The sequence below is a fragment of the Tiliqua scincoides genome, chromosome 2 (genome assembly GCF_035046505.1).
Source record: "Tiliqua scincoides isolate rTilSci1 chromosome 2, rTilSci1.hap2, whole genome shotgun sequence".
Classification (NCBI taxonomy): Eukaryota; Metazoa; Chordata; class Lepidosauria; order Squamata; family Scincidae; genus Tiliqua; species Tiliqua scincoides.
In genome coordinates this window covers 147,130,090-147,148,894 of record NC_089822.1, presented here as the reverse complement: position 1 = coordinate 147,148,894, position 18,805 = coordinate 147,130,090, and the positions used below count along the sequence as shown (strand labels likewise).

Genomic DNA, 18,805 nt, shown 5'->3' with positions numbered 1-18,805 from the left:
CCTGCTATGCAACTCCAACCAGATACCCCATCCTCATCTCATGTTTTTTGGAGAGCATGCAAAACAATTGGGCCAGGAGGGCTTATCTCCTTATGCTTAGCATGCTGCACTATCCCATTTATTGTAAAGTGGTGGGTGCCTAGCACTTTATAAGAAACGGTGGCAGAGCTCAGGCTGTGCACTGGGAGGAAGACACAGACTTCTTGGGTCTTTGTGAGTATGATGGTGCAGGGGTGTGCTCATGGAGGTAGGTGGGTAGCAGAATTGGGGTGGAGTCAGGCACCAGCTTGCTCTGGACTACCCCGATCTCCGGAAAGCTTGTGCTTTGATTTAAATTCATGGCATTTGATTATATATGGCATAGGTCAACTGAGGGAAGGGTGTCTGTCTACGGAATGGGCAAGCAAGATGGTGAGGCCTTGTGATCACTTCTGCTGGAGATGGTGACAGTAGCAGAAGAATGGCCATAGTAGTAATGGCCAGGGGACAGATTGCTTTGTTTCAAGCAGGTCTGAGAGCAGGAACTGGTGAACAGGCTGTGTAAATAAGGGTGAAGAAATATGGCCAGAGGTATGCTGTGGGACAATCTGATTGGATCTTTGGTTCGGCGTGCAGCCAAGTCTTTCTGCTACTTGTGGTCATAAACCTATTGGGCTGTGTGCTCGCCTTTAGAGGTTTCCTTTGATCATGCTTCCTTGATTTACCTTTCTACTGTGTTTGCCGAATGTAAGATTATAAGAGACAGACACTTGGGAGGACGGATCTTCCTGTTCCTGTGCAGGTGCTTTCCATTTTTCTTTCCTGGTTATTAACTTTTGTTTTCTGTCCCTGAGCGTCTGTCACAATAATAGTTATCTTATCATACATGCTGTCTTCCACAGGAGAGCTTTCATTTATTATCACATAACTTGCACTGTCTTACTGGTGGAGGTGGGACAAGCCAAGAGAGTATGTGGTCTTACAACTTCATTTGAAACTTCTGGTATCTTCAGCATAGTGGAGACCACATTGGTTTTCCTATATGCCATCCTGAGAAAAGTATGAGGATTATGCTGAAACTGCAGACCCTTTAGTTATCTGTGAAGGAGGTGTGGCTGTGCATGGCTTTTGTGGGAAAGACAGCTCTGCAGGGCTTGGTGCCTGGAGATGTCTGGAAGAGAGAGGCTGGTAGCAGCATCTCTGAGGGCATCCCAGCTTAAGAAATGTCCAGACATGTTAAGCCTGGGAGCTGTAACTGTCTGTTCTGCTCCCTGAAATGCATTCTTGCGCCTGTCACATGCAAATAATATGCCAGTGTAGCAGTGAGCCTTTCTGCTGTGCCATCCTGCATGAGCTGAAGGTGCATGGCAGAGCAAGAGGAGCAGGCCAAGATGGCGGAAGTGCTATCTCTCCTTTGTGGTTCTCTGGCTGCAAAGTCTCTCTCCAAATCCGTATGGGACTCTGGTATTTCCCCGCCCCATGGCCTCTTTAATAAAAGCCATCCTTGATGAAGCCTTCTTAGCCTCACTTCTGCAGAAACAAATGGAAGCTATAGATTGTGACCTACCAAATGGCAGCATGCAGTCCCTTGGTAAGTGAGTCACCTGATTCGTTTTGCCAGGTGGTAAGAAGAATTTGGCCACTGCCTTGCTTCCTCAGGTTTTTGAGAACATACTTGTGTGCCAGAATCTCATAGAGGTGACTGGTTTATGGAGCAGTTACATGGCCACTGTGATAAACTACCTGTTGGAAAATGATACCTGTTCACCCAAATACACTTCTAATTGTGAGCTGTCCTAAGCCCTGTGCAGATGGTCCCAAAGTACATACAGACGTGTGTCAGAAGCAAGATGGGTGCCGCGTGCACTGACACTCTGTCTGATCTCTGTGCATTTGTAGCTGCACAAAACTTGATGGCCGTATCTTGCCTCATACCGGGCTCCACATTCAGAAACTGCAGATGTTTGTATCCATTGAAATTAGACCTCTGTGTTTGGTACAGGAGAGTGACAGGGTCAGCAGGTATGCTTCTGGCATGAGACATCCATGTACCTCTGTAATGGGCTCTGTGACTATCCCTTGTGCTTGTGTTCTAGTGCTATCATAATGCAGACTAGATATGCTATCTTGGTTTGTCTTTCTCTTTTAAAAAATCTTTTCCTAGAGACCCTGATCTCCGGCCCTTGAGTTGGGCTGAGTGAACCTATGCCAGTAAAATGTGGAGAAATGATGAATATGAAACTAACAAAATAGGGGGCACTGTTGTGACACTGCCTTAGAACAGTAGTATCTCTCTTGCCTCCATAGTTTTAGTCAAATTTTGACATATCTATTGTCAGGCCTGAGCCTGGAACATTCCTCTCCCAGTTAGAGGTAGAGGGGTGTGTGCGTGTGTGTGTGCATAAAAGGGAAGTAATGAGTTGTACACAAGTTGCCTGTTTTTAAGATACTGCTGCTAAAACACTTCGCTGGTAGAAATGGGGGGGGGGAGAAGTACTGATATTTCTTGATCTCTTATATCTCAGTGAAGACGCATGAGATAAGATTCCCATGAGAAGGAAGGTATTATCTTCTTTAATATTTTGGAACGGCTCCATTTCATCTTTGTTTCCCTCCTGTGTATTCTCTGCGAGATCATCTCTTCCTTGTGTGTGAGCCTGGCCCACCACCAAAGGGGCGAATGGGACTTTGATCTACTGTGGGGTGATTAAACTGCTATCATCCAGACTGACAGCTTAATATACCTCAGCGAAGCGGCACTAAATTATTTGTGCCTGTTGCCAAAGCTGCTGCAGCAGAAATGCCTTCCGACAGTTATTGGCAGTTGGTACCCTTCCCCTTGTTTTAATATATAGTGAGGGTTGCCTCTCTCCCAGGTTCCAGGGCATCTGTCCTCATGTTTCATATAAACTGATCTAGCACTGCTGGAGTTACGCGCTCTTTTGTCTTGGTTGAGTGGAAACAGCTGCCTTTGGTCCTGCTCCCATACATTTGCCAGGGTTTGCAGCCTGCCTCAGTCTTGCTTGTCTGCCTTCATATGTTCAGATCTTTGTGCAGGTTTATTAATATGGGCACGGATTTTTGATGTAATTTCAGCAATGTTGTTGAATTTTAGTGTGTACGAAGGTAACAGGCTTATGGAAAACCTCTAGTCATAACCCAGCAGAGCTTTTCAAATATCAGGCACAAGCCTCTCATCTCCCAAGAGCTGCCAAGTATTCCTGTTTTGGGATTTGTTTCTGACAGAATTGCAGCATGCTTTCCATAGCTAGAAACTCTCACTTCCACTGAGACCATGTAGGAACAAGAAAGCTGGATAGGACCTTGAGGAAAATCCATTCTATCCAGAAAAGTTGAGCCTGACCTCCCCATTAGAAATTCAAAGCACTTCCATTTTTGAAATTTGGGGTATAATTCAGATGGATGAAAGTAGTTTTAGTAATGTCTGACCACCTTTGTATTTCACCATTTGTATATTCTTTCCCAGTGAATTTGGCGACTTTTTAAAATACGAGATGGGTATACCCCTCGTAGATTGGAAGCAGGGGGGCCTCCCAGTGTGAGAGTTACGCCTATAGCCTGCAAGAATACATCGAAGCATCTTAACCATCTGGATTCCACACCTTAATCTGCAGACAGAAAGTCTAATTCATAAAACACCATCACAGACTTCTTAAAATTATAGTTTAAATGAGTTGCTAGCTATAGGGAATTCCGTTCGTGTGTCTCCTATCCAGTGTCTACCCAGTCAAGAATTCATCACAGACTTTTCTAATGCTGTGGTGTGGCAGCTTACCTGTGCACCGAACACTCTGGGTGAAATGAGAGGGAAGGAATGTTGTCAGGATTCAGTCGTCCCTGAGCATTATGTTGCCTCCCACGTGCTCCCACAAAACACAAATTGTTTTGTGTTTGCAGCTATAGCTAGATCACCTGTCACAGCGCACAAGTCACTTACATGTTCAGATGACAGATAAGTTATTAATATCCTTTTCAAGAAGATTGTATCGATCAATTTTGTAATATATGTGATTCTTTCCACACAAGAAAGTCTCAGTGCAGCCCTAAATTGATTGGCCGTACCTTGGGCTACCAGATATTATGGGCCCTGTTCTCCTTCTGTCCCTGTAAGATTTAGAGCAGGGTTGTCCAAACATTTTGGCAGGAGGGCCACAGAATCTCTCCAACACTATGTCGGGGGCTGGGGAAAAAAGAATTTACATTTAAAATTTGAATAAATTTACATAAATGAATATATTAGAGGTGGAACTTATATGAATGATTGAAGGTCTTGTAATTGCTCAAGGCCTCTAAAAGGCCTTGCACAAAGCAAGTCTGGCCTTTCCTTTGCTGCCACTGCTTCATCACAGAGGTAAAACAGCAAGCAATGGAGGAAGCCCTCATCCCACAGCTCATGTGAGAGGTTGAACAGTCGCCCTCACGCCGAGAGCGGTTGCATTGGACCAGCACGGGCTCCAGCAAGTCCCCAGAGGGCCAGATGCTCATTGGAGACTGGGGGCTCCCTAAGGGCCAGATTGGGAGTCCCCAAGGGCCGCAAGTGGCCCCCGGGCCGGGGTTTGGGCACCCCTGATTTAGAGCAAGTTAACCTACTGTTTCTATACATTGAAAATATGTTGAACTATGAGAATACTGCATTGTGTTGAGGAGCCCACAACTTGTGCTTGACATTGGTTGCCAAACCGAAATAGTAGTCATTCCCCAAACAATTTCCCTCCTCCGAATCTCCTGTTAAGAGCAAGAATGGGAACCAGTGGGCGGTGTGTGTGTGTGTGGGGGGGGGGGATTGTTTGACTACTGCTCAGTCATGGTGCTGTGGCCCACCTGGACCCTTCTCTGCTCTTGCTTTTCTTATTATCTGAATGAGCCTTTAAAAACAAGCAACAGACACATTTTTGTTAGTGCGGATCTTGGTGTGCAAATAAGTTAGGCAGTTATTTTCTTACTTGGAAGACTGGCATGTAAGATGTCACCCACTTGGAAAAGTTCACCTCTTGTGACAGAATGAAGATTTCCGTTCTTGTGAAATCTAAAAAACAGGCAGGCTTCCAGCTCAATTTCTCCAGCCAATTCCCTTTTTTTTTTTTTTGCCAGGAGCTTGGGGAAAATAACTTCATAATTACCACTTTTTAAAAGGAAGGAATTTTGCATTTAAAAACAAATCTCCTGTAAGGATTATCAAAGCATGTGGCATCTTGTCAAATGTGTGAGCACGGTCTGGGCCTTTAATTTTTGGAGGTGGCAGATTGTCCTATCCCCGTATATCCTGGTCACCGACTAGCCATCACACTGATCTAAGTGGCCATTTTCAATTGAAAAAAATCATCTGATTTTCTATGTGTGGAGCTGCACCTACAGTAAATCTGCAGAAATAGAGCTTTCTAAGGTGTTGACGTGCCTGACTGTTTGCTGGCTCTGCTCATGGCAGGTTAACCTATTTGGCAGAAGCATCTACCTTTATGTTGTGTGGGTAGCCTGGCACAAATAATTCCCTCTGACTTTTATCCTCTTAGTAGCGGGAGAGAACATAATACTGTAAGAGTGACTTTGCATGATCCGATCAAGGTCCATCTAGTCTGGTGTTCTACTCCCAGGTTTTGGAGTGGGCCAATGGTTTGGCAGTCAAATGCATGCTTTGCATGTGCCAGTTCCCATGTTTGGTCTCATGTTTGGTTATCCGAGTAACAGGGCTGGGAATAACCTCTCTGCCCAAGGGCAACTAGCCACTTTGGAAACGCACAAGGAAAGGGGAGGGCGATGACCACCCCCTCTTTATCCTCATCATCTGGCACATGGCCTCTGAGTATGGGGCTCCATTTAGCTACAATGACTAAATATTCCTATTGTCAATAGCAAATAGTTTAGTCTGTAATTTTAAATAATTGACCACAGTTGGTTCGAATGGAAGGGATACACAGAAACATATGGTACTTCCTGGCTGAGCACACACAAAGAATTATTGTGTCTGGAAGCATATCCACTCTGTGCAATCCTGAAAGTGAACACCAAACATTCTTCAGGTGCTCCCTGATATGCTTCTGATTGGAATCAACATCACTATAACATCTATAAGTTCCTATAACATCTTTCACAAAATGGTTGTATATGAGATCTCAACATGTTTGGCAGTTGTGCACCAGGTTTCCCAGTGAATTCTTCCAGTCTGTTATGAAATTAAGGCAGCAATCCTACATAATTACCTGAGAGTAAGTCCCACTGAATATAGTAAGGCTTACTTTTGAGTAGACGTGGATTAGATTGTGCTGTCAATAAGATCAAGAAGGGGATCCCTTTCTAATGTAGTAATTTCAGAATAAGTTTTCATGTTTTGTTGGTAATATTGGTACTGGGTTAGGATCTTTTCTATTGTAGTTCTAAGATACTGAAGGAAACCAATCTCTCATTTTTACTTTGGTTTTCGTTAATGACATGAATAAGTGTGAGAGAAAACGTTGTGGTGTTTTTTTAAGCCACAAGACAATTTGTGAACAGAGTCACAGTCTGTTTCTTGATGCGATATATCGCATGAGCATGGGAACCTGCTGCTGGTGCTAATAATGTGATTGATCTATGTTCACTTCAAGAGTAGGCTGAGGGTGACAGTTTAAAAGCTTTGCTCTAGTGTGGTGTTTGGTTATGTATTATAGGTAAAACATTTTCTGGTGCCTGTTTGTTCTGGGTAGTCCTTGTGCAAGAAGGAAGATTATGCAAGGTTGGTGAGATAGGTAGCACTAGGATTTTGATTATACAAGAGAGAAGGGAAGAAAAATATGTATTTGGGGAAGGCAAGGACAATAAGCATGAGCACCTGCATCTACTAGAGAAGCCAGGCAGTTGGTTGCGGATGGAATGAAGAAAATGGACCAGCAGCTAGGAACAGTGGTGTAACAGAGTGCTGTGAGAGTCATTTCTTATTTACTGCAGCTTTAAGAAATCTGGTTTGGTTCTATCCTGATCACATGACTAAGGAAGGTACTGCTTTAAACTATCTCTTCCAGTGATTCTCAAACTCTGAATGAGTGAGACTCACCAGTGAGAAATTTGCCTTTGTTTTGATCTACCAGTTCATTCCAGCTCCTAACAAGGAAGTAAATATCTGCTACCTTGCTATTCTGTTCTTTCTTCCTCATCTCTCTCCCTTGCCAGCTGCTGGTGGGGCGTAGTTATGCACACATATGGTTCTTGCAACCCACTGTTAGGGGTGCTGATTTAGGAGTTGCTGCTGTTCTATGATGTACATGTTCAATACCATTTTGGGCCCCTGGTCCTCATTTATGCAATGAGGAAGGTGAATTTCATATACAGCTGCTTTCTGTATATAGGAGCTGCTTATGATGCAGTCCAACATGGTGGGTGGGGTGAATGACACAACTACATGAACTGGACTAGTTGCGTTAGGGCACAATCCTAACCAGGTCTACTGAGAAGTAAGTCCTATTTTGTTCAGTGGGGCTTACTCTCAGGAAAGTGTGGTTAGGATTGTAATAACAATAACAACTAGGTATTTATATACCACCTTTCTGGTCATCGGATCACTCCTGACTTTATTCAAGGCGGTTTACATAGCCAGGTGTTTCTAAAACCCTCAAGGATTTAGAGGATTTAGAGGGTAGCCTCAGTCTCCCACATAATTAGCACCCTCCCTCCTGGTTGGATGGTGTTTTCATTAGAGAAAGCGCATTACATGATCAGTCCCTCCTATGTGGCTTCATCATTCATGTGGAGCCCCTAATCTTATGGGATCACACATAAAGAAGTGAATGCAGTGGTGCATGGAAGAAGTCCTAGATTGAAATCTACTTTGGTATTCAGGAACTGTGGGACTTTGGTGGCTAAATTAGTGGCTTGTGTAGAGTTCTATTGACCATACGGGTGTAGTTCAGTTCAGTACTATTACTAGGGGAAAAAATAATCTGAACTTAATGTCATAACATTTGATAGACATTCATTTGCAACATCCTGAACAGTCAACAATGAACACAAGATTCAGCCCTGCTCTGTACTGGAGGGCCTTAACCCGTTGTTGCCCAACCCACAGGTGTACATGTTTTATCCCTGTTGCATATATGCAACGTTGGGCAGAAATGGCTTAACTCAGTGACTATACTGTATTTCTAAAGACTAAAGCCCAGTCATAACCTGGCCTAATGAAATTCCCTGCAGCAGTCGTTCTCGCACATTTAGCACTGAGTCCCACCTGGCCTAATGAAATTCCCTGGAGCAGTCGTTCTCACACATTTAGCACTGGGACCCACTTTTTAGAATGAGAATCTGTCGGGACCCACCAGAAGTTATGTCATGACTAGAAGTGACATCATCAAGCAGGAACATTTTTAACAATCCTAGGCTGCAATCATACCCACGCTTACCCAGGGGTAAGTTCCATTTAACTATCATTGTTAAAAGCATATACATAGTAGCTTGTTAAAAGTACAGGTCTGTAACATTTCCCAAAATGCAGGCACATACCATGGGAGCATCGAGTCTAATATATTAAAAATAAGATATTATATTATCTAGGTGGGCTAGCAACCCACCTAGTGGGTCCCAACTCACAGTTTGAGAAACACTGCCCTGGAGGGAATCCCTTGTACCTCAACATTTTTTCTTCCATTGGCTCTTGCATTTAGGCTCCTGTTTTTGATAATTTCTGTAGACAAGTGTCTGATGTGAGTGAACTTGCCTGTATTGACTGTGGGGCTGAGATAAGATGTACTGTATCTGGCCATCTACTCCTATAAGTGAATTGCATCCTGTGTTATGTCTGCATGCAACTGAGATGTTAGAAAGGCCGCAAGGCCTTTGCTAAGGATATGTGATTGTAGTTTGTCCTACCTAGTGCAAAATACTGTACTTGCAAACAAATGTAATTTTATGAATGGGATGCCTGTGAATGAATTGTGGCCTTTGACAGAATTACATGTGAGTGTCAGCAAAGATCAGGACCCATCCTATTTCATTGGCAAAGTACATGAGCAGACAGGCACTCTGTTTGTTAGTGATGCTACCTGGGTGCATTGTTTTGTACTGAGGATGGGGCAGGAAAGGGAGCAATGGATGCAGCAATGCTGAAACACCAAGTGGGGGCAACATGTTCAGTTTGTCAAATCGGTGTGGAAGGTAGAAGTAACTGGAAGGAAGGGGAAAATGCTCTGTGACTGCAAGAGGTTAAAACTTTTGCCCCAGTGTTTACTTGAGTTGGCTGCCACACTGCATAAGAATCTGTCAGCACTTCAGGTGGGGATTTATTTGTGCATTAAAAATGGCCTGGGGCGGGCGGATGCAGACACTCTGCAGCACGCTGGAAAATGTGCCTTTAGCATTTAGGGAAAAAAAGCCAGCCTCTCCAAATATTTCACTCTTTTAATAAGTGCATTTAATTAAAGTCATATAACTTTTTTATTATTCTTATTTTTATTAAGGGGGGGATTTTGTGGCTAAGAGCAAGAACTGGATTACAAAGAGGGAGGGGAGTTAAATGCTTGGTCTTAATGGAAAACTCATCAACAGCATGTTGTGTTTCTTTTCCTTCCACCCTGCTTTGATTGTGAATATAAAGTAAATGGGAAATTTGGCTTTTATTATTTTTTTTCCCAGCATGACACTTTTCCCTCTCAGAACGGTGTCTATTTTCTGTGTATGTGGCAGAATTATTAATTTTTCCAAATAAAATCAACAGATTTTTGTTGGTTTTGGATGTTCCCTTTTTAGCTTTTCTCCCCCCCCCCCCAAATCTGAAACGTCTCGGTTTACTTTGGGTGGTTGCAAAAGCCCTGTGTGAACTTAACTGGGAGATGGTGGTCTTTTCTTGGCCTTTGTGTAATTAAGGTGATTGTACTGAGGCACCTGTTGTAGCAGAACTTGGAGTTGGCCCAACCATGAAACAGGTGAAAGTGGGCTGCTTTGGGGGGGGATAATGAGCCAATTCTCAGGGGCAGGAGAGCAGTCTACTTGGCATCCCCCCTCCCTGTAGATGGCCTGCAAAGGAAGGAAGGTGAAATGGCACTGTGCTGCCTTTTTTCTTCCTAAAAGAAATGGGGGGGGGGGGAAAGACGTGAAAGAAAAGAAGGAACTGGGGTGTGTGACTTTTATAGAAAAAAGAACAGAGAAGGGAGGGGGTGCTATTTGGCTCTTTCCTTCAGGCAGTAAAATATCATGGTGGGGCACTGTATGTGCATCCAACATAATGTAATAGATCAGCCATTAATAAAATGTTTGATTTTTTTCTTTTGAAGCTGTTTCTAATTATTCCATTGTGGAGTCTTAATTGGAGTGTTGTGCTAATCCAAGGAGACCCTAGTTCAAATCCCTGACCTGGTGTGGAAAGTGCAGCAGGAGATCAGGGACCAATGGAAGAACAGGGACCTGGTGAACATACAACTTTTGATTGGCTACCCTGGCTAGCCAAAATGTGTGGGCCCTATGTATAAAATTCAAGTCTGTCCTGGGCAAATAAATAACTGATTATTGTTTCTCTTTTGGAAAACCACAGGAAATAGCCACAAAACTGTGTGTTCTTTAGTACCAATGTCTGTCTCCTTGAATGGTGCAAACAGACCTCCTCTCTTACGCTTTACTTGCTTCTACTTGCCCTGGGTGTGCTCCCTCCCATTCATCCGAAAGGCAATTTAGTACTTGGAAAGAAAGCTAGCATCAGAATCTTACACATAGCTCACTGCACTGTCCTAATGGGCCATTTCAAAGACATGAGACATCAGCTACTGAACTCGGGTTTTGCGTCTCTCATTGCAGTGTACAAAGAACTTGGGGAAGAGTGATGGAGGAAGAGAAGTGAGCGCTTGTAAGCCCGTGGGCTTGGCCTTGCTAGAATTTAGTTTTATATCTTAATTAGCAGTTTTGAGTGATTTAAGATACGATAAACCCAGCAGATTGGTGACAGAGGGAACAGGGGAACTAAGTCTTCCCTTGTCCTGACAGGGCCTCTTGGGGTTTTGGAAGGCCACTCAGAGCCCTGTGACATGATGGAGCAGGGCTAGTAAACATAAACTGCAACATATACCACACACAGTAAGACCAGCACCTCCACTAATTACAGGGCCCCAAGGGAGCAATCTCCTCTCCAGACTAGTTAGAAAAGGCAGCATACTAGGAGCTGTAAAATGGCTACCTGTTTTAGTAGTGCAGGCAATTGCTCGTCATTGACTGAGACGGGAAACACTCCAGATGGCTTTTCCATGAATTTTCTCTTCCTTCTGCTTCTTGTTTTTATTCGCTTCTGTCTTTCTGTATAGTATGGAGAGAGATTCTGCACTGTCCTTCTCGAAGGGGGATGCTACAAGCCACTATTCAAGCTATCTAACCTACAGTAGCTTAGAGTTTCGCTTCTCAATCACCTCAAAGCCCTGTTCCTTTTCATTGCTGTTTGTCTAAGAAGGAAAAGTTTAAGAAGAAAACTAGCCAGGCAGTTTGGCCGAAGCCTTCTCCTGCATATATTATCCAGGGATGTAGTGGGGCAGGAGCTTACCCAGAGTTCTGGCACTTATTGCCTCCCCTTGTATTGACAAATGTATAAAGGAAGGCTGCTCCAGCAGTAAGGGTGTTGCACATTGGCCAAGTTAAACTCCAGCACAGAGGCTCTCTGTGTGACCTTGAGCAAGTTAAAGGCAGCCTGATCTGCAGCATCGTGTAACAGTTGTTGGAATTCTCACTTCCACGACGTGCCAGTGTGAGAATCTAAGCTGGAGCCTGCACTGACAAATGAGGGCGAAATGGTCCCTTTTAGTTCAGTGTTTCTTCACTTTGGTAGTTGTCAAAAAACACTGCCACCTTTTTGATGTACTTTCTGCTGCATCTATATTTCATCCAAGTCCCAAGCACTAAAGGGAAGTCTGCATTAATTCCTGAAAGCTGGTTTTTAAGGCTCTAGGAAACTAAGCTAGCCCACAGGGCACATCTCATGGAGGATGTTGGGTCTCGGGGCCAAAGGACCTGTATGATTCCTAAGTGTTACTGAACAAGCTCAGGGAGGTAACCCAAGAGAACTAAAGTACAAGTAGAGTTTCATTATACACTCTGCAATTTCTCTCTCCAGTGTTATCAATCATATGGGCAAAGGTCTACAAAAATTATTTAGAGAAATTTTGCCTCAGCTTTCATTCCACTGAGTTGGGGAGATTCTCTGAGTAGTTCACTGTAGGCTAGTTCAGGGGCCACACCAGGGATGTCAAATATAAGGCCCACAGGCTGGATGTGGCTTTCAGAAGCTCTGTATCCAGCTTGCATGATAGTTGGGCTGTCCCTGTGCTACCATCAGCTGCTTATAAATGCTGAACTGAAAGTGACATGTTGGCAGAAATGGTGCTGCGAAAGGGTGGTGTTGGGAAAGCCCATTTATCATGCAGGCCACACTTACAGCAGTATCTGAAAATAGGGTCCAGATTTGTGTATTTTCCCTTGTGCAGCTAATGAGTTCCTAAAATGAGAAAAAAATGCTTATTTCTGGTCATCACATAATTAATGACATCACTTCAACTGCTCGGCAGGTGCCATGAATCCTTTTCGGCTAGCTGTATGAAGTTCTTGGGTTATATACCCTGGATCCTTAAGATATAGCCGGGGTGTGTTGGTGGGGAGTAGCATAGCTTGGTCTCTGCTGTGATTAGAACTTAGATGAAAAGCCAAGAGAATCTTCATTCTTTTCATGAACTGTGCTTAGCTCTTTGGCATCTGAGCAGATCTTGGTGCAAAAATTGGGCTTGACTGTATTCCACTTCCGTTTTGCTACCTGCAGCGGTGCCGCACCAGATGTCCACTGATCAGTAATCACATTATTCAAACACAAGTGGTGACCTATCTGCAGATCTTGCTCATGGAAATGTGAAATGAACCTCCCTAGGAATATGCTGAAATTTCTAATACTGTAGATGCACAGTGATATTTTTCTTTTCTTTCTGCCCCAATTGTACATTGGAAGAAGATAGGAAGGGGTCATTAATGGTGGTAGAACACCTGCTTTGAATTCAGAAGGTCTCAGGTTCAGCCCCTGACATTCCCAGGTGTGTCTTGGAAAAAACCTCTGGTCAGCTCTGGAGAGCTGTTCTGGTCAGAGCTGATCATTCTATGAGTGACATGGACCAATGGTTTGATTGTTAATCTAAGGTTACTTGATGTGTTGCATATTTCAAGGAGAAACTGTCCATTTTCTCCTATCTGTTGGCGAAATGCTATATTACCTCTCTAACCTCTTCCTTTCTATATTTTAATGGTTTGCAATGCTGGAGATTGTGGTTTTTCTGTTTTGGTTTTTACCCTGTGGCGTAAATGTAGAAACTGGATGCATGATTGTCTCTTGGGGCTCATCATTGCAGGTCTGTCTTAGAATTTGACTTATATGGGATAGTATAGTAGCAGTACAGGGTATATCCCCTGAGGGCTGGGGATAAGAATAAGCCCTCAGTTTGGCTGTACTTGTCGTAAGAGGCGGCTAAACAGCCACCAGATAGATGGGACTCATCAGCCTGGGGAGGCAGCTCATCTGAGAGAAGGAAAACTCTGATCCCAAACCTCCACTGCCTTGTGGCTACATCCAGTTATGGAAAAGGCATCAGGAGTCAACCTCGAGGCAAAATCCAGAGCCGGGGTCCCTGAGGCAGTTCATGGCTGAACATAGTCACGTTCTGGCAACTCCTGTGACGCCACTGGAACCAACCGTATTGGCCTCTGCCTTTCCATTGGACCATTTCAGTGACGTGGAGAGGGGGAATTTGCTGCATGGGTAACAGCCTATCCTCCATACCTACTTTACCCAGGCTTCGCGCACTGGAAAGGACACTCTGTTCCAGAACCACCATTCAGAGCGTGACACCATGGTCTTCCGAAACTGAAGGATGCCAACAGTACAGATATTTATATACCGCCTTTCTTGGTCGTCAGATTTCTCCTCAGACTTTATTCAAGGCGGTTTACATAGGCAGGCTGTTTAAATCCCCACAGGGATTTTTACAATTGAAAGAAGGTTCTCTCTGTCAAGAACCACAACATTCAGATGTTTCTTTCTGATCTGGTTTCACATTCTGGCCTCCATCCGGATGCATTCTATACTGTCCTCAGCTGTGTACATATCTTCACAAAGGATTTACTATGTGAGTCACTGACTTAAAAATAGTGCATATATGACTGCAGAAATCACTATCAGATTGTTTCATTTATAAGGTAGTCCATGTTTCCTCTTAACCTGTGTGTGATCACAAATACATGTGTAACTGAGGACATATTAGGCTGCTGCATGTAGGAGAATTTGACTGCTGGCCTTAAGGAAACAGAGTACACAGTACAAAATGTTTCCCTGACAGTCTGCACCAGTGATTTTCAACCTTTTTCATTTCATAGCACACTGGCAAAGCACTAAAGTTGTCAAGGCACACCATGAGTGTTTTGACACTTGACAAGGCACACTGTGCTGTCAGTAAGGGGTTCACATCTCCCAATGATCCTATTGATAAATGACCCTCTCCCAAATTCCCACGGCACACCTGGGAACCATTCGCGGCACACCGGTGTGCCACGGAACAGTGGTTGAAAATGGCTGGTCTACACCCTGAAAGAGAAGACATTGGGGCAAGTACATGCTGTGCAGGCTTCCAATAAGAGTTTGTGAATGACTCAGAAACATTCTAGTATTTGTCCTACAGCAAGTGGTCAGTTTCTGGACATGGGCAAGAGTGTTTGCTTGATAAAGTGAACGATCACTCAACCTTTTATAAAAGGTGAAGGTTGACTATATGGCGAAATCTCTTTGGGAGAAGAGCATTCTCATGAATGCAAGCTGTGCAATCCAAATTGGTCCATCTAGCTCAGTAGTGTCTGACTGGCTGCTGGTCTCTGGGGTTGTCAAGTAGGGTTTTATTTTCCCTGAAGGTGAACAAGCCTGTGTACACTCTTACTCTAGGACAGGGGTCTCCAAACCCTGGTCCAGGAGTCAGATGCGGCCTGCAGCAAGCCTCTTTCTGGCCCGCGGCCAACCTCTTGTCACCTGAAAGCCTCTGGCCCACTCAACTGAACATGACTAGAACTGTGCTCTGATTGTGTCTGGAGGGTGTTCTGAGGGCTAGAGAGGTTGAATGAATGAGCCCATTCATTCATTTATTCACTCATCTAAGTTCCATCTCTTATTTATTTAAATTTTATATTTAAATTTTTTTCCCAACCATCCACACCCCTGCTCTAGGAAGTGCATATTCAGGGGGAGGGAGCATTTGGTGATCCCTGAGGTACCAGCCATGTCTAGAGTAGCTCTGGGATCTGAAATTAGTTTATAAAAGGGGCTAAAATAGTCTAAACAGATTCCTGCTCTCAAGTCTCTGATTTGAATTGATAGATTTTGATTTAAGTTGTATTTTACTTAATTCTAGGACTCTGGCAAGTTGCAGCAAGAAAAAAATGCGTGAAACCATTAAACAGCATAAATGTTTAGAAACTGCAAATTAGTGGCAATAAAAACATAGTTAATAACAAACATGAGCCCATGGGATGTTTGGCTGTTCTTCATCGGAGATGGAGTGCTGCCATCCCAGAACCTTTTGGCTGCCTCACCAGTGCTTGGACTGGGGTTATGTAGTTCCCTCATAAATTCATCCCTTTAGTAATAACTTGACTCTATGAACAAGTGGCCCATGGGGATGGTCTCCAAAAAGATAAAATTTTGGGAGCCCTCTTGGGGACTACTAGAATTGGGCACTAAGCACAATTTGAGCTGAATGTATGAAAACTTGTGGAATGTTGTCTGCTTCTGATGGTAGCTGGAGTGCTAATGGTCGAGGAGGTGAAGCATCTGGGTGTCTGTAAGTGTTCAGATGCAAGGAGAGGACAGGGAAAATAATGTGAAATACACTTTGCTTGTGCTCTTCCCATTCAGTTCTCGTAGTCGCCAAAAAGAATCAGGCGGACTCTCTGCCAGCTCTTGGCCGTAAAACTTGGTGATCTATAGTCACGAGTGTGTTGTGCAGAAATTCAATTATAATTTAAAAAAAACAACTTGTCAAGAGCCCTGTTAACTAAAGTTAAAGCTGGGTTTCTTTCACTCTCCAGATTAACTGTGTGGGTTGTATTGTCTACTGAAAGGGGCAGTAGCTCAGTGATTGAGCACCTTTTGATAGTGCATGCAGAAGGTTCTGGTCTGGGAAGGACCCTCTCTGAAACTCTGGAGAGCTAGTCAAAGTAGGCAGCACAGAGCTAGATGGTCTGGTAGGAATCATTACAAAGCCACTTCAGATGCATCTGTATGCAAGTAGGGTAGAACACTAACCTCTTATGTTGTCTGCCCATCTTCAAATGGAGCTTGCCAAGTGTGGCAAAAGCACTTTCCACACCAGATCTCTCTTCTTTTGACAATCAAAAAATTTTATTTCATAAAATCTGGAACAACTTCCTTGCAATACATGTTTGATGGATGAACAGAGAGAAATGTTCCAAGCTGTGATCTTCAGGCTCTTGAGACTGCTTCTGTTAAGTTGCCTCTTAGCAGTAGTGTTTATATGGGAACAAAGTGGATGCCTCTTAATGAGAAGTGTTACGGGCCAAGCCTAACTGCTGATGTGGTGGTTTGGTTGTAGTTGCTTTAAAAATATCAGTGCTCAGAGCACTTTGCAGGTATTAGCTCATTAATCCTTACAATAGCCCTGTAAAGTAAGCCAGTAGTTTTCTCTTCTATGCTGTAGGAAGGGGGTGAGATTGCAAAATGGATTGCTCAGTGAATTCCTGATTGAAGCAGGGGCTTCCTGGCATTGACTTTTTTTTTGTTTTGGAGCTGAGCTCTTATTCAGACTAAGTCTTGACAACTATTACTTTAGCTATGTAGTGTTCCACCCCTGGAGGGGCCTGGGGCAGGCTTGTTCCAGCCCCAGGGAGGTCTCAGATTGGCTTGAGGGGGAGGGGGTTCCAGCACCCTTGTTCTCCTCCCTAGCAGAGCTGCCAAACCTGGCTTAGGAGCAGGAGCTGTTCACCTCACAGCTCCCTGCTTCACACTGCCTGCCTCTCATCCCTGGCTTCCCTGTTTTATGGAGCAAGCCCAGCCCCTTTGGCCCCTCCCCTTCCTCCAGGTGGGGCAGAAAAGGCTTTTCCTGTTCCTGGCTTGTTTCCTTCAGTGTTACCTGTTTGCCTTTCCAGCCTCCCCTGCCTGGTTGGGGTGAGCCAACCTTCTTTGCTCTCCTCAAGGGCAGGGAAGCCTCCCCACCCTGGACATTGGGTCCCTGCTCCAGGGTAAGTTGGGGGTCAGGGCATCTGCCCCCCCCCCCCCCGACAAGCTATTAGCATTTTATCAAGGTGCTGAGTCATAGTCATTCTGGGAGTCTATAGTGTGTCTCAAAAAAAGTACGCACATCTAAATTAAACCTGCAACACTTGAAAGTCTAAGGGAAAAAACTGAAGAGATGTGTGGAACCATCCTAGCCCATGCCTTAGTGGATATCTGCAGATCCCTTAGTCAGTGGTCTCTAGATGCCAACAGGGAACATTTTGAGTACTTGCTCTTGTTCATTAACAACTTAACTGGGTCAAGCAACTACTTATGTGTATACCATATGTGGTATATGTGTGAATTATAACATAACTTTGACACTAAAAGTGTGCATGTATTTTTAGGCACCCTGTCCCATTCAGCCAGGGATTTGAATGCAGGTTTCCTAGTATGATACTTGCCATTCTGATCCAAAGGCAGTGGTGTCACTAGGATTCATGTCACCTGGTGCAGGAGACCTGTGCCTCACCCCATGCAGTGGGCAGGGCAATGCCCCAGGTGTTGGGCGTGGTGATGTACCATTGCCCCACCCCCACTGGTTTTTTGGCTGTACCCTTTTGTTAGAACACATATTTCAATGTGGTTTGTTTCACTGCATTCTGCATGAACTTATGCATTTTTTGATATATACCATGATGGGATTATTTCTCCAAATTCTGATTTTTTTGATTTTGAAAACTTGTAGAGTCTCACACACGTATACACACCCCTGAGTCAACTTAGTGACAACTTATTGTAGCAGTTCTCAAACTTTTTGCACTGGGACCCACTTTTTAGAATGACAATCTGTCCAGGACCCATTGGAAGTGATGTCATGGCCAGAAGTGACATCATCAAGCAAATTAAAATAAATAATTATAAGGAATGAAATTAAAAGAAATAAGTGTGGGTAGGATTGCAGCCTGTGAACTCAAGCCTATGCATCTCTACTCAGAAGTAATTCTCATAGTGGTCAATGGGGCTTACTCTCAGGAAAGTGTGGGTAGGATTGCAGCCTGTGAGCCCAATTCTATGCATGTCTACTCAGAAGTAAGTCCCATAGTGGTCAATGGAGCTTACTCTGTAGTCTGCCTGCAATAACATCCCCCCAAAAAGAATCAGTGATATTTCCAGCCCTCCCCAGTGCCCAGTTTAAAGTTCTTCTATTTCAGGCACATCAAGATAAAGACCCACCTGGCTTCACAAGTGCAAAATAGAAAACTTTCCCCTTACCAGTTCAAGCCTCTTTTTTGTTCTTTGGGGGGGGGGGGGGGGAAGGCCACCTTCTGGAGCATCTCCAGCTGCATTGGATCGGAACCATTCTGGTGTCCTCACATTCCCCTTTGCCTGGCCTGACCAGCAGCCAAGGCATGTCTGCCTACTCATGAGTAAACACAACCGTGAGGCTGCTTACTTTCCATAGGGCTCAATAGACTGCAGCTGGGAGGGAGGCAGGGACCTCCTTCTCCCTTTTGTGTTTTGGGGGGGCTGCATTCATTGGATCAGGACAATTCTGATGTTCTTGGAGTCCTCTCAGCCTACCCTTTCCAACGGACTACTCATGAGTAAATGAGG

General features: G+C 44.2%; 1 long non-coding RNA gene across 1 annotated transcript in view; it reads left to right on the top strand.

The window, feature by feature from the left end:
- LOC136641981 (uncharacterized) overlaps positions 1-18,805 on the top strand; it is a 124,019-nt gene that overhangs the window by 52,873 nt on the left and 52,341 nt on the right. The gene's annotated exons all lie outside the window — the stretch shown is intronic.